Source organism: Balaenoptera borealis (assembly GCF_965194805.1).
Source record: "Balaenoptera borealis genome assembly, chromosome: 8".
Lineage (NCBI taxonomy): Eukaryota > Metazoa > Chordata > Mammalia > Artiodactyla > Balaenopteridae > Balaenoptera > Balaenoptera borealis.
In genome coordinates, this window is record NC_138865.1 from 29286630 (window position 1) to 29303468 (window position 16839).

Here is a 16839-nt window from a genome sequence, read left to right on the forward strand (position 1 = left end):
TCAATAACTCAATAACCTTATTAAGCCAATCTTTTGTTTTTTTTTGTTTTGTTTTGTTTTGTTTTTAAACATCTTTATTGGAGTATAATTGTTTTCATTGTTGTGTTAGTTGCTGTTGTATAACAAAACGAATCAGCTATACTTATACGTATATCCCCATATATCCTCCCTCTTGTGTCTCCTTCCCACCCTTCCTATCCCACCCCTCTATGTGGTCACAAAGCACGGAGCTGATCTCCCTGTGCTATGCAGCTGTTTCCCACTAGCTATGTATTTTACGTTTCGTAGTGTATATAAGTCCATGCCACGCTCTCACTTCGTCCCAGCTTACCCTTCCCACTCCCCGTGTCCTCAAGTCCATTCTCTACGTCTGCATCTTTATTCCTGTCCTTCTCCTAGGTTGTTCAGAACCATTTTTTTTTTAAATTAGATTCCATATATATGTGTTAGCATACGGTATTTGTTTTTCTCCTTCTGACTTACTTCACTCTGTATGACAGACTCTAGGTCCATACACCTCACTATAAATAACTCAATTTCATTTCTTTTTATGGCTGAATAATATTCCATTGTATATATGTGCCACATCTTCTTTATCCATTCATCTGTCGATGGACACTTAGGATGCTTCCATGTCCTGGCTATTGTAAATAGAGCTGCAGTGAACACTGTGGTACATGAATCTTTTTGAATTATGGTTTTCTCAGGGTATATGCCCAGCAGTGGGATTGCTGAGTCGTATGGTAGTTCTATTTTTAGTTTTGTTTTTTTTAACATCTTTATCGGAGTATAATTGCTTTACAATGGTGTGTTAGTTTCTGCTTTATAACAAAGTGAATCAGTTATACATAAACATATGTTCCCATATCTCTTCCCTCTTGCGTCTCCCTCCCTCCCACCCTCCCTATCCCACCCCTCTAGATGGTCACAAACCACCTAGCTGATCTCCCTGTGCTCTGCGGCTACTTCCCACTAGCTATCTGTTTTACGTTTGGTAGTGTATATATGTCCATGCCACTCTCTCCCTTTGTCACAGCTTACCCTTCCCCCTCCCCATATCCTCATGTCCGTGCTCTAGTAGGTCTGTGTCTTTATTCAAGTCTTACCCCTAGGTTCTTCATGACCTTTTTTTTTTTTTCTTAGAATCCATATATATGTGTTAGCATACGGTACTTGTTTTTCTCTTTCTGACTTACTTCACTCTGTATGACAGACTCTAGGTCCATCCACCTCACCACAAATAACTCAATTTCGTTTCTTTTTATGGCTGAGTAATATTCCATTGTGTATATGTACCACATCTTCTTTGTCCATTCATCTGTTGATGGACACTTAGGTTGCTTCCATGTCCTGGCTATTGTAAATAGAGCTGCAATGAACATTTTGGTACATGACCCTTTTTGAATTGTGGTTTTCTTAGGGTATATGCCCAGTAGTGGGATTGCTGGGTCGTATGGTAGTTCTATTTGTAGTTTTTTAAGGAACCTCCATACTGTTCTCCATAGTGGTGTATCAATTTATATTCCCACCAACAGTGCAAGAGGGTTCCCTTTTCTCCACACCCCCTCCAGCATTTATTGTTTCTAGATTTTTTGATGATGGCCATTCTGACTGGTGCGAAATGATATCTCATTGTAGTTTTGATATGCATTTCTCTAATGATTAATGATGTTGAGCATTCTTTCATGTGTCTGTTGGCAATCTGTATATCTTCTTTGGAGAAATGTCTATTTAGGTCTTCTGCCCATTTTTGGATTGGGTTGTTTGTTTTTCTGTTATTGAGCTGCATGAGCTGCTTGTAAATTTTGGAGATTAATCCTTTGTCAGTTGCTTCATTTGCAAATATTTTCTCCCATTCTGAGGGTTGTCTTTTGGTCTTGTTTATGGTTTCCTTTGCTGTGCAAAAGCTTTTAACTTTCATTAGGTCCCATTTGTTTATTTGTGTTTTTATTTCCATTTCGCTAGGGGCTGGGTCAAAAAGGATCTTGTTGTGATTTATGTCATAGAGTGTTCTGCCTATGTTTTCCTCTAAGAGTTTGATAGTGTCTGGCCTTATATTTAGGTCTTTAATCCATTTTGAGTTTATTTTTGTGTATGGTGCTAGGGAGTGTTGGAATTTCATAGTTTTACATGTACCTGTCCAGTTTTCCCAGCACCACTTATTGAAGAGGCTGTCTTTTCTCCACTGTATATGCTTGCCTCCTTTATCAAAGATAAGGTGACCATATGTGCATGGGTTTATCTCTGGGCTTTCTATCCTGTTCCATTGATCTATGTTTCTGTTTTTGTGCCAGTACCATACTGTCTTGATTACTGTAGCTTTGTAGTATAGTCTGAAGTCAGGGAGCCTGATTCCTCCGGCTCTGTTTTTCGTTCTCAAGATTGCTTTGGCTATTCGGGGTCTTTTGTGTTTCCATACAAATTGTGAAATTTTTTGTTCTAGTTCTGTGAAAAATGCCAGTGGTAGTTTGATAGGGATTGCATTGAATCTGTAGATTGCTTTGGGTAGTAGAGTCATTTTCACAATGTTGATTCTTCCAATCCAAGAACATGGTATATCTCTCCATCTATTTGTATCATCCTTAATTTCTTTCAGCAGTGTCTTATAATTTTCTGCATACAGGTCTTTTGTCTCCTTAGGTAGGTTTATTCCTAGATACTTTATTCTTTTTGTTGCAATGGTAAATGGGAGTGATTTCTTAATTTCACTTTCAGATTTTTCATCACTAGTGTATAAGAATGCCAGAGATTTCTGTGCATTAATTTTGTATCCTGCTACTTTACCAAATTCATTGGTTAGCTCTAGTAGTTTTCTGGGAGCATCTTTAGGATTCTCTCTGTATATTATCATGTCATCTGCAAACAGTGACAGCTTTACTTCTTCTTTTCTGATTTGGATTTCTTTTTCTTCTCGGATTGCTGTGGCTAAAACTTCCAAAGCTATGTTGAATAATAGTGGTGAGAGTGGGCAAACTTGTCTTGTTCCTGATCTTAGTGGAAATGGTTTCAGTTTTTCACCATTGAGGACAATGTTGGCTGTGGGTTTGTCATATATGGCCTTTATTATGTTGAGAAAAGTTCCCTCTATGGCTACTTTCTGCAGGGTTTTTATCATAAATGGGTGTTGAATTTTGTCAAAAGCTTTCTCTGCATCTATTGAGATGATCATATGGTTTTTCTCCTTCAATTTGTTAGTATGATGTATCACGTCGATTGATTTGTGTATATTGAGGAATCCTTGCATTCCTGAAATAAACCCCACTTGATCATGGTGTATGATCCTTTTAATGTGCTGTTGGATTCTGTTCGCTAGTATTTTGCTGAGGATTTTGCATCTATGTTCATCACTGATATTGGCCTGTAGTTTTCTTTCTTTGTGACATCTTTGTCTGGTTTTGGTATTAGGGTGATGGTGGCCTCGTAGAATGAGTTTGGGAGTGTTCCTCCCTATGCTATATTTTGGAAGAATTTGAGAAGGATAGGTGTGAACTCTTCTCTAAATGTTTGATAGAATTTGCCTGTGAAGCCATCTGGTCCTGGGCTTTTGTTTGTTGGAAGATTTTTAATCACAGTTTCAATTTCAGTGCCTGTGATTGGTCTGTTCATATTTTCTATTTCTTCCTGGTTCAGTCTCGGTAGGTTGTGCATTTCTAAGAATTTGTCCATTTCTTCCAGGTTGTCCATTTTGTTGGCATAGAGTTGCTTGTAGTAATCTCTCATGATCCTTTGTATTTCTGCAGTGTCAGTTGTTACTTCTCCTTTTTCATTTCTAATTCTATTGATTTGAGTCTTCTCCCTTTTTCTCTTGATGCGCCTGGCTAATGGTTTATCAATTTTGTTTATCTTCTCAAAGAACCAGCTTTTTGTTTTATTGATCTTTGCTATCGTTTCCTTCATTTCTTTTTCATTTATTTCTGATCTGATCTTTATGATTTCTTTCCTTCTGCTAACTTGGGGTTTTTTTTTTTTTTTGTTCTTCTTTCTCTAATTGCTTTAGGTGCAAGGTTAGGTTGTTCATTTGAGACGTTTCCTGTTTCTTAAGGCACGATTGTATTGCTATAAACTTCCCATTAGAACTGCTTTTGCTGCATCCCATAGGTTTTGGGCCGTCGTGTCTCCATTGTCATTTGTTTCTAGGTATTTTTTGATTTCCTCTTTGATTTCTTCAGTGATCACTTCGTTATTAAGTAGTGTATTGTTTATCCTCCATTTGTTTGTATTTTTTACAGATCTTTTCCTGTAATTGATATCTAGTCTCATAGCTTTGTGGTCAGAAAAGATACTTGATACGATTTCAATTTTCTTAAATTTACCAAGGCTTGATTTGTGACCCAAGATATGATCTATCCTGGAGAATGTTCCATGAGCACTTGTGAAAAATGTGTATTTTGTTGTTTTTGGATGGAATGTCCTATAAATATCAATTAATTCCATCTTGTTTAATGTATGATTTAAAGCTTGTGTTTCCTTATTTATTTTCATTTTGGATGACCTTTCCATTGGTGAAAGTGGGGTGTTAAAGTCCCCTACTATGATTTTGTTACTGTCGATTTCCCCTTTTATGGCTGTTAGTATTTGCCTTATGTATTGAGGTGCTCCTATGTTGGGTGCATAAATATTTACAATTATTATATCTTCTTCTTGGATCAATCCCTTGATCATTATGTAGTGTCCTTCTTTGTCTCTTGTAATAATCTTTATTTTAAAGTCTATTTTGTCTGATATGAGAATTGCTACTCCAGCTTTCTTCTGATTTCCATTTGCATGGGATATCTTTTTCCATCCCCTCACTTTCAGTCTGTATGTGTCCCTAGGTCTGAAGTGGGTCTCTTGTAGACTGCATATATACGGGTTTTGTTTTTGTATCCATTCAGCCAGTCTGTGCCTTTTGGTGGGAGCATTTAAACCATTTACATTTAAGGTAATTATCGATATGTATGTTCCTATTCCCATTTTCTTAATTGTTTTGGGTTTGTTATTGTAGGTGTTTTCCTTCTCTTGTGTTTCTTGCCTAGAGAAGTTCCTTTAACATTTGTTGTAAAGCTGGTTTGGTGGTGCTGAACTCTCTCAGCTTTTGCTTGTCTGTAAAGGTTTTAATTTCTATATCAAATCTGAAGGAGATACTTGCTGGGTAATCTTGGTTGTAGGTTTTTCTCCTTCATCACTTTAAATATGTCCTGCCACTCCCTTCTGACTTGCAGAGTTTCTGCTGAAAAATCAGCTGTTAACCTTATGGGGATTCCCTTGTGTGTTATTTGTTGTTTTTCCGTTGCTGCTTTTAATATGTTTTCTTTGTATTTAATTTTTGATAGTTTGATTAATATGTGTCTTGGCGTGTTTCTCCTTGGATTTATCCTGTTTGGGACTCTCTGTGCTTCCTGGACGTGATTAACTATTTCCTTTCCCATATTAGGGAAGTTTTCAAATATAATCTCTTCAAATATTTTCTCAGTGCCTTTCTTTTTCTCTTCTTCTTCTGGGACCCCTGTAATTCAAATGTTGGTGCGTTTAATGTTGTCCCAGAGGTCTCTGAGACTGTCCTCAGTTCTTTTCATTCTTTTTTCTTTATTCTGCTCTGCAGTAGTTATTTCCACTATTTTATCTTCCAGGTCACTTATTTCTTCTTCTGCCTCAGCTATTCTGCTATTGATCCCTTCTAGAGTATTTTAAATTTCATTTATTGTGTTGTTCATCATTGCTTGTTTCCTCTTTAGTCCTTCTAGGTCCTTGTTAAATGTTTCTTACATTTTCTGTGTTCTATTTCCAAGATTTTGGATCATCTTTACTATCATTATTCTGAATTCTTTTTCAGGTAGCCTGCCTATGTCCTCTTCATTTGTTAGGTCTGGTGTGTTTTTACCTTGCTCCTCCATCTGCTGTGTCTTTTTCTGTCTTTTCATTTTGCTGATCTTACTGTGTTTGGGGTCTCCTTTTCACAGGTTGCAGGTTCCTAGTTCCCATTGTTTTTGGTGTCTGTCCCCAGTGGCTAAGGTTGATTCAGTGGGTTGTGTAGGTTTCCTGGTGGAGGGGAGTAGTGCCTGTGTTCTGGTGGATGAGGCTGGATCTTGTCTTTCTGGTGGGCAGGTCCACATCTGGTGGTGTTTTGGGGTGTCTGTGGCCTTATTATGGTTTTAGACAGCCTCTCTGCTAATGGATGGGGCTGTGTTCCTGTCTTGCTAGTATTTTGGCATAGGGTGTCCAGCACTGTAGCTTGCTGGTCGTTGAGTGAAGCTGGGTCTTGGTGTTGAGATGGAGATCTCTGGGAGATTTTTGTCGTTTGTTATTACGTGGAGCTCTAAGGTCTCTTGTGGATCAGTGTCCTGAAGTTGGCTTTCCCACCTCAGTGGCACAGCCCTGACGCCTGGCTGGAGCACCAAGAGCCTGTCCTCCACATGGCTCAGAATAAAAGGGAGAAAAAATAGAAAGAAAGAAAGAAAGATGGGGGTAAAATAAAATAAAGATAAAATAAAATAAAGTTATTAAAATAAAAAAAATTATTAAAAATTTTTTTAAAGTAAAAAGAAAAACAAAAAAACAAAAAAAAAAACCCAAAACGGATGGACAGAACCCTAGGACAAATGGTTAAAGCAAAGCTATACAGACAAAATCTAACACGGAAGCATACACATACACACTCACAAAAAGAGGAAAAGGGGAGAAAATAATCTATCTTGCTCCCAAAGTCCACCACTTCAATTTGGGATGATTCGTTGTCTATTCAGGTATTCCACAGATGCAGGGCACATCAAGTTGACTGTGGAGATTTCATCCGCTTCTCCTGAGGCTGCTGGGAGAAATTTCCCTTTCTCTTCTTTGTTCGCACAGCTCCTGGGATTCAGCTTTGGATTTGAACCTGCCTCTGTGTGTAGGTCGCCTGAGGATGTCTGTTCTTCGCTCAGACCGGACAGGGTTAAAGGGGCAGCTGATTTGGTGGCTCTGGCTCACTCAGGCCCGGGGGGAGGGAGGGGTACAGATGCGGGCGAACCTGCGGCGGCAGAGGCTGGCGTGACGTTGCTCCAGCCTGAGGCGCGCCGTGCGTTCTCCCGGGGAAGTTGTCGCTGGATCACGGGACCCTGGCAGTGGCGGGCTGCACAGGCTCCCGGGAGGAGAGGTGGGGATAGTGACCTGTGCTCACACACAGGCTTCTTGGTGGCGGCAGCAGCAGCCTTGGCGTCTCATGCCCGTATCTGGGGTCCGCGTTGATAGCCGCAGCTCGCGCCCGTCTCTGGAGCTCCTTTAAGCAGCGCTCTTAATCCCCGCTCCTCGCGCACCAGGAAACAAAGGGGCAAGTAAAAGTCTCTTGTCTCTTCGGCAGCTCCAGACTTTTCCCGGACTCCCTCCCGGCTAGCTGTGGTGCGCTAACCCCTTCAGGCTGTGTTCATGCTGCCAACCCCAGTCCTCTCCCTGGGATCCGACTGAAGCCCGAGCCTCAGCTCCCAACCCCCCCGCCCGCCCCAGCGGGTGAGCAGACAAGCCTCTCAGGCTGGTGAGTGCTGGTCGGCACCGATCCTCTGTGCGGGAATCTCTCCGCTTTGCCCTCCGCACCCCTGTTGCTGTGCTCTCCTCCGTGGCTCTGAAGCTTCCCCCCTCTGCCACCCGCAGTCTCCGCCCGTGAAGGGGCTTCTAGTGTGTGGAAACCTTTCCTCCTTCACAGCTCCCTCCCACTGGTGCAGGTCCCGTCCCTATTCTTTTGTCTCTGTTTTTCCTTTTTTCTTTTGCCCTACCCAGGTACGTGGGGAGTTTCTTGCCTTTGGGGAGGTCTGAAGTCTTCTGCCAGCGTTCAGTGGGTGTTCTATAGGAGCAGTTCCACGTGTAGATGTATTTCTGATGTATCTGTGGGGAGGAAGGTGATCTCAGCATCTTACTCTTCCGCCATCTTCTCAAAAATCTCCAATCTTTTGTTGGTGGGCACTTGAGTTGCTTCTATGTCTTGGTTATTGTAAATAGTGCTGCTATGAACATTGGGGTGCATGTGTCTTTTTGAATTAGAATTTTCATTTTTTCTGGATATATACCTAGGAGTTGAATTGCTGGATCGTTTGTAGTTCTATTTTTAGTTTTTAAGGAAACTCCATACTCTTTTCTATAGTGGCTGCACCAATTTACATTCCCATCTACAGTGTACAATTCCCTTTTCTCCCCATCCTCTCTAGCATTTATTATTTATAGACTTTTTGATGATATCCATTATCTTTGGCCACTTCTTAAAAAGGCATCAGGTAATATATCCTTATGCTTCTTGGAGTAATGAGATTTCTCAGCCAGTTTCCTGCACATAGGTGGTTGGGGCACAAGGATTGTTTTATGTCTCAAAATAAATGCTTTTTTTTTTTTTAGCACAGGTTGATGACCTCTTTTAATAATATGACTCTGACAAAAATCTTACTCAATTTAACTTTCTTTCCAACTTGATTCCAGTCAGCTCCATGTGTCAACAGACATGCCCGTGGTAACTAGAAATAAATTTCCTCCCATACACTTACCTTTCTCTCATCTTATGTCATTCAGAATATAATCAGGAGACAAAACCACACCATTAATTTAAACATATATATATATGTTGTTATGTAAGAAAAAGAGAGTTAAATACTGAAAGGGTAAAAGAGTGCTAGAACAAGGAGTGTGGTGCGCTAAAATAGGACTGTGCTGTAGTGATCAGATGGTGTCCTCCCCAGAGCATCTTACTTTCAATGAACTTATTCAGACAAATAATTGGTTATGGTTGCAGTGCTTTCTTTTTGTGTTGGCTGAGGTAAACTGGCCAGATCATGCCCACACAAGTTATATTTAAAGGATGGAAATTAATTGGAATTGCGTACAGAAGACTTTAATTATTCCAGGAAGTAAAAAGCACTGTATTTGGGTATTTAAACATATTCACTCTTGATAGTTTTTTGTTCTGTTTATTGGAAAGAAATATTGGTGATATTTCTAGAATAATGGCATGAGGAGCTTATCAAATCCTCTTCCTGAAAAGCAATGATAAAACTGGACAAAATTATCAAAAGCAACAATTCCAGGACTCTAAAAACTGACTATGGTGTCAGTAAATTGAGAAGTGCTTATTGAAGTAAAAACAAAAATAACAAAAAAAACCCCTACTAAACCTTGAGCAATAACAGTGGGAGTCTGTGGCATTATTGCCTGTGTCAGTTCTTACCACCACCCCCTTCCCTGGTTCCATGAGCAACAGTAGTTCTGCCAGGGTGGGGCAAGCTGTGAAAATCAGAAGTTTACTGCTGAAGAGGTCTGACTTGATTTGGAACAGAACTCTAGATACCCAATACCTTTGGTCATTGTCAGAAAGCAATTTTGGTGGAAACCAATGAGGAATGGCAACATTGCAGGTAGTATGAAGTCATGATGTTAGTTGAGGTTAACAGCAGACTGGCAGACTAACCAAAAATTTAACAGAAAAATCCCCAAAATGAGACCACTAGAGTGGGCCATAATAAACTCCCACATGTCCTTGGTGGTCTGGATGTGTGAACACATGTGTAAGGCTGCATACATGCTGGGAAAAAGTTGGAGACAACCTTAGCTATCTACACATTCCTGGCTGAATGTAAGTTTATGTGCAGGCATGGGGGAGACAGGGTGGTGTCCAATAGAAAATAAAAGCTAGAAAGACTAGCAAAAGCTAGCAAACTTGAATTCTGAATACATTCTGCAACCCACATACAGATACATTGGGAAAGGATGGAAACCTTACTGATGGAAAGTTTTTTAGTGTAAACGTATTCAATTGACTGCTAAGCTATGCTGACACAGGGTTAACCCCTAAAAAGACAGGGTTACCTAAAAATAAGAATTTTAAAAATTAAAAATCTGAACAGAGACATCAGCAGGGAGACAGATATCATATAATTAATTTAGGTATATTTTTGAAAAGAAGAAACAGCCACAAATCTGAGAGGTAGGAGGAGGCATATCAGAATACAGAATTGCTGTAATATTTTTTCTAAAATGCTTAATTTTCAACAAAAAACATTAGGAGACAAGAAATTGAAACCCATAAAATAGAAACTGCATGGGCTCTAGATATTGGACTTAGCAGACGAAAACTTGAAAACATCTATTATAAATATGTCTAAAAAAAAAGAGAAGGGAACCATGTTTAAAGAATTTAAGAAAAGTATGATGGTAATGACCCACTGAATAGAAAATATTAATAAAAGGATAGCAATTATTTTAAAAAAGAACCAAGTAGAAAGTCTGTAGTTGAAGGTTTCAAAAATGAAAATTTTTAAATTCACTAATTTCAACAGAAGATTCAAGATGACAGAAGGAAGAATAAATGAACTTGAAGATAGATTAATAGGAATTATCCAATCTGAAAAATGGAAAGAGAAATAAATGAAGAAAAATGAACAGACTCTCAGAGAGTCATCAGACATATTAATATATGCATAATGGGAATCCCAGAAGGAAAGCAGAGGAAGAAATGGGTAAAAAAAATTTTAAGAAACAATAGCCAAAATTTTTTCAAATTTGATGAAAAATAATAATATAATAAAACCACAATGAGGCATCACCTCACACTGGTCAGAATGGCCATCATCAAAAAATCTACAAACAATAAATGCTGGAGAGGGTGTGGAGAAAAGGGAACCCTCTTGCACTGTTGGTGGGAATGTAAATTGATACAGCCACTATGGAGAACAGTATGGAGATTCCTTAAAAAACTAAAAATAGAAACTACCACATGACCCAGCAATCCCACTACTGGGCACATACCCTAAGAAAACTGTAATTCAAAAAGAGACATGTACCACAATGTTCACTGTAGCACTATTTACAATAGCCAGGACATGGAAGCAACCTAATTGTCCATCGACAGGTGAATGCATAAAGAAGATGTGGCACATATACACAATGGAATATCACTCAGCTATAAAAAAGAAATGAAATTGAGTTATTTCTGAGAGGTGAATGGACTTAGAGTCTGTCATACAGAGTGAAGTAAGTCAGAAAGAGAAAAACAAACATTGTATGCTAACACATATATATGGAATCCAAAAAAAAAAATGGTTCTGATGAACTTACGAGCAGGACAGGAATAATGACACAGACATAGAGAATGGACTTGAGGACACGGGGTGGGAAGGGTACGCTGGGATGAAGTGAGAGAGTAGCACGGACATATATACACTACCAAACGTAAAATAGATAGCTAGTGGGAAGCAGCTGCATAGCACAGGGAGATCAGCTAGGTGCTTTGTGACCACCTAGAGGGGTGAGATAGGGAGAGTGAGAAGGAGGCACAAGAGGGAGGGGATATGGGGATATATGTATACATATAGCTGATTCAATTTTTTATATAGCAGAAACTAACAAAACATTGTAAAGCAATTATACTCCAATAAAGATGTTAAAAAAATTAATCTAAAATTCAAGAGACCCAACATACACCAAGTAGGATCAAAGAAATCTGTATCTGGACATATCAAATCAAAGATAAAGACCAAGAGAGAATCTTGAAAGCAGCAGGAGAAAAAAGACTTATCTTACATAAAGGAACAACATTCCAATTAATAGCTGGCTTCTCATTAGAAAAAAAAAAAAAATGGAGGACAGTGAGATAAAATACTCAAAGTGCTAAAAGGAAAAATCTGTCAACCAAGAATTCCATACCCAGTCAAACTATCCTTCAAAATGAAGTTGAAATAAGGGTATTTTCAGATTAACAAAGACTGAGATAATTCATGGCTGGCAATCTTGCCTTATAAGAAATACTAAAGAAAGTCTTTCCATATGAAAGAAAAGGATATAGGATGTTAAATCAAATTTACAGGGGGAAATAAAGAGCAAGGAAATGGTAAATATAAGGGTAACTGTAAAAGACTGCATAAATATATTTCCCTATCCTTTACTAACTGAATTAAAAAGGTTAAAGAATGTATAAAGTTTAAATTAAAATATTGTATTGATGATATATCATAGAGATGTAATAAAAATGACAATAACAGCACAAAGGAGGGAAAGTTAATGGAACTATATTGGATGAGTTTCTCTATTACCAAACTTAATAATCTAAAGTAGATTCGGGTAAATTAAGATGCACAGTGTAATGATTATAGCAACTATGATGGTTAATCTTTGTGTCAATTTTACTGCACTACAGGGTGCCCAGATTAAACATTATTTCTGGGTGTGTCTGTGAGGGTGTTTCTGGATGAAATCAGCATTTGAATCGGTGGACTCAGTAGACTGCCCTCCCCAGGGTGGGTGAGCATCATCCAACCTGTTGAGGGCCTGAATGGAACAAAAGGCAGAAGAAGGAAGAATTTGCCTTTTTTTCTTTCTTATTTGCCTGGTTGAGTTGGGACATTGGTCTTCTTCTGCCCCTAGACTGGGATTTACACCATTGCCTCCCCTGGTTCTTAGACCTTCAGACTCAGGCTGAAATTATACCACCGGTTTTCCTGGGTCTCCAGCTTGCAGATGGCAGATCATGGGACTTCTCCATCTCCATAATCATGTGAGTCAACCCCTCATAATAAAAATCAATCTCTCTCTCTCCCTCTTCTCTCCCTCTCTCCTGATTCCTATTGGTTCGGTTTCTCTGGAGAACCCCAACTAATACAGCAACCACTATGTAAGTAACTGAAAATACAGCTACAAAATCAACAAAGGAATTAGTAGGGCACAATAAAAAAATGTATATAGTGGAAAAGAAAGAAGTAGAGAAGTGAAAGTGTTACCGACCAGGGTTCTTGCCCTCCTTAATCAATAGAAAATGATAAGAGGCCAGACAAGAAATTCAAGCAAGGCTTTATTGGAGCCCCTGCTGCAGCAAGGGGGGAGCCAGAACAAACAACAGTTTCTCTTGTTAACCTGCTCCCTGAGGGGGGGGCGAGCTGGTTCCTTATATGGGGGTGAGGGTAAGGGTGTGTCCAGGGGTTGGGCCAGAGGGGTGGCTTAGGTGGTTTGCCCACCCCTTTGTGATGTTGTGTGCAGGGGGCATGCACAGTACCCTGTTTTTGCTCCCAACCCCCTGTTTTTTCTCCTGGCTCTTCAGAAGTGGCATTTGGGCTTTTTTGGTCTTTTTGTATTTTTTGTCCATAATTTGTCCCAACTGAGCATGCACGCAGTAATTTTTAGTCCTTATCGTTTCTTTGTATTTCTTGGCTTGAGGAAATGTTTGTCCAGATGCAAACACTGCAGCACTGCTGCAAAGGGTCCCAGGTCCCAGCCTGTCTCATTTCCCTCTGAGAGACTCTACACCCTTATTCTTAAGGGGTGAGGGGCCAAAGGTCTCTTCTTTTGAAACGTCTTCCTGCTGGACAGGGTCTGCAGACCCTAGCCTACCCTAGAGGTATAGAAATCCTTTGCTGACTGTTCCAAGGACCTGTAGGGAGCTGGGCCACTCTCCACTGGAATGGGCTGAATTCCTTGAGCCCTCATGAGTCTTCCTTCAAACTGTTAGAGCCTAGAAGACACAAACTTAACCAAAAAGTTAAACAGACAAGGGCTAGAAAGAACAACAATAGCCACTAAAGGGTCTGGAAAGGGAAGGAACCAGGTTAACTTTGGGAGGGCTTCTTTCTTTCTTCTTCTTCTTTTTTAACTGTTGACCAGACAGTGGAGGCAATATCGCCCCTGTTGAAATTGTGAAGCCACTCTGCCTGGGTGTATATTTCCTTAATATTAACTGTTACCTGTCCTGTCACATTGGTCCATGTGTAACAGGAAGTATTAGTTAACCAAGTGCAGCAGGAAGTATTAGTTATCACACAAGCTCCATCTTGTTCTGCAAGACAAAAGCCAGACAATTGTCAAGAACTGCATCAGCCAAGGAAAAAACAGAGGTTCCAAGTCTTGTTAAGGCTTCAAATAGGAGTCCAACCCACTACATCATTTTACTTACCTGTTGATGGTGCCTATCTTTTGAATAGGTATCTCAGATTTTCCACTGACTCAGAGGTGTATTGTTCTTCGGTTGTGACCTGTGGGGTTTCTGGAGGTAAAACTTTAGTCTGGACAAATATACGCAACTAGATATATATCCCTTGAAGTTTGACAGCAGTAGGGGTGGCTAAAATTACTTTATAAGGACCCTTTCATCTTGGCAATTGTTGGTCTTTGGGGCACCCCCCTTTCCATGTTTTAAGAAGAACTTAGTCCCCAGGGTTTATTTGTGAAGGAACTGCTCCTTCCTCTGTATCTTTAGTGGGAGCTGACAGTGCCTTGTGAGCATAATCCTGGATTGCCTTCTGAACTTGTTCTAGATTAATAATATATCTCAGGGTCAGGTTCACTTCTTCGTCTGATAGAACATCAGTAGTAAGAAAAGGCCTCCCATAGGTCATTTCAAATGGGCTAAGCCTCAGACCACTCCTGGGGGCTACACAGACCCTGAAGAGTACAATAGGAAGCAAGCTGGTCCAGGGTTCATGAGTTTCTTGGCAGACCTTTGCTAAGGTTTTCTTTATTTTTTAAAAAATATTTATTTATTTACTTATTTGTTTCTTTATTTATTTGGCTGTGCTGGGTCTTAGTTGCTGCCTATGGGATCTTTGCTGTGGCATGCAGGATCTTTAGTTTTGCGGCATGCGGGAATCTCTTAGATGTGGCATGCGGGATCTAGTTCCCCAACCAGGGATTGAACCCAGGCCTGCTGCATTGGGAGCAAGGAGTCTCAACCATTGGACCACCAGGGAAATGCCACTAAAGTTTTCTTTAAAGTATTGTTCATTTTCTCTACCTTCCCTGAAGACTGAGGGTGCCGAGAAGTGGCTTGTAGTCTATCCCTAGGGCCGTTGTGAGCCCCTGTGTGATTTTGGCTATAAAAGAGGGCCCGTTATCACTCTGGAGGGACTTTGGAAATCCAAACTGAGGAATTATTTCTTCTAAAAGGGACTTACACACTTCCATGGCCTTTTCAGATCGGGTGGGGAAGGCTTCAACCCATCCTGTGAAAGTATCAACAGACACCAGAAGATACTTATATCCTGATCGTGAGGGCATTTGCGTGAAATCTAACTGCCAGTCTTCCCTCAGGCATGTCCCCCGGCATTGAATTGGCCTGAGTAACGAAGTGGGGAGTAGATAGGTCTGTGGGTTATTAGGGGCACATAAATTCCAGGCAAGCCTTACTTGTTTTATTGTTCTTTTAAGCTCCTTCCCTGAAAAAGCCTTTTGCATCAAGTCCCATAGTGCACCCCTCCCATAGTGGGTGGCATCATGTAAGCTCTTAGTGAGTTTCCATTGTTGGGCCTCAGGGATTAGCACCCTATCCTCCTTTCTATACCAGCCTGTGCTTCCTTGCTCATAGCTCCATTTCTCAGAATTTTCTTGTTCCTGTGGGGAATAGTGGGGGAGCTAGGGAGTTCAGGGGGCCAATCACTAGGGCCATAACTTGTTCAGGTTCCTGCAATCGAGCTGTCTGTTTTGCAATTTGATCAGCTTTGCTGTTCCCTTGGCTAACAAAAGGCCCCTCCCTGTGATGGCCCCTACAGTGGACTACTACTACCTAGGTCGGGAGCTGCACTGTTTCTAAAAGAGTCAAAATCAAATCTTTATGTTTTAGGGGGGAACTTCTAGCGATTACCATTCCTCTTTCTTTCCAAATGGCAGCATAAGCATGGAACACATGGAACCCATACTTAAAGTCAGTAAAAATATTTAATTTCTTATCCTTCCCTAATTGCAAACTCTCGTTAAGGCAATTAGTTCAGCCTTTTGGGCTGATGTCTGGGGTGGCAGGGCCTTGGTTTCTATGACTTCATCTAGGCTAACTATGGCATACACCACCTTTCAGTTTACCATTTCTACAAAACTGCTCCCATCAGTAAATCATTCGACCTCAGGGCTGTCTAGAGGCTCATCTAGAAGATCAGACCTACTGGAGTAAGTTTGTTCTATGATCTCTATACACTGATGCAATAAGTCTCCACTCTTGAGCACTGGAAGAAGAGTTTATGGGTTTGGGGTTTGACACACCTTTAAGGTAATGTTGGGGGTGTCCATTAGGAGGGCCTGTTATTTTGTTAACCTTCCTCCAGTCAACCAATGTCCTTTGACTTCCAGCACAGATTGTACCTGATGAGAGGTTAACACATCTAAATGTTGTCCCAGGGTGAGCTTGGAAGACCCATTAACTAACAGGGCTGTGGCTGCTACTGCCCGCAGGCAGCTTGGCCATCCCAGGGCCACTGAGTCCAGTTGTTTTGAAAAGTAAGCCCCCTGTTCTCTGATCTGGTCCCAGCTTTTGGGTCAGGACTCCTAGTGCTATCCCTGACTTCTCGTGAATGTATAGGGTAAAGGGTTGGTCCAAATTTGGAAGCTCCAGTGCTGGTGCTCTACTTAATTCAGTCCTTAGAGTCTCAAAGGCCCACTAGTGGTCCTTATTCCATTGAAGGGGTTCTCTTTCTTCTCCCTTTAGAGCCTCATAGAGGGGTTTTGCTATAAGGCCATAATTTGGAATCCAGACACAACAGAACACAGCCATCCTGAGAAAGCCTCGAAGTTGCCTCTTTGCGGTTGGAGATGGTAATGCACTAATTGCTGTTTTTTGATCTATGGCCAGGGCTTGTGCCCCTGGGGTCAAAACAAATCCTAAATATTGAACCCACTGCTGTGAGATCTGAGCCTTTGTTGGAGAGACTTTATATCGCCTTTCTGCCAGAAAATTTAGGACCCTAATGGTATTTTGATCTGAATCTTGTTCGGTCTCACTACTTATCAATAAATCATCAACATATTGCAGCAGAGTTCCCTTCTCAAGGCTCAGTTCCCTCAGTTCCCTTGCTAACGTGTTTCCAAAAGATGGGGGCTGTCCCAAATCGCTGAGGAAGCACTGTTCACGTATACTGGGTGGCCTCCAGGGTGTCAGGG

At 40.6% G+C, this 16839-nt stretch overlaps 1 long non-coding RNA gene across 1 annotated transcript in view; it reads left to right on the forward strand.

Annotated features, from left to right (window-relative positions):
• Positions 1-1136: 1136 nt before the first annotated feature.
• The window catches only part of LOC309634343, a 71791-nt gene continuing 56088 nt past the window's right edge, over positions 1137-16839 (forward strand). The window contains exon 1 of the long non-coding RNA XR_014248001.1: positions 1137-1507. This is a non-coding gene — a long non-coding RNA (uncharacterized lncRNA). The remainder of the gene's footprint in view (positions 1508-16839) is intronic.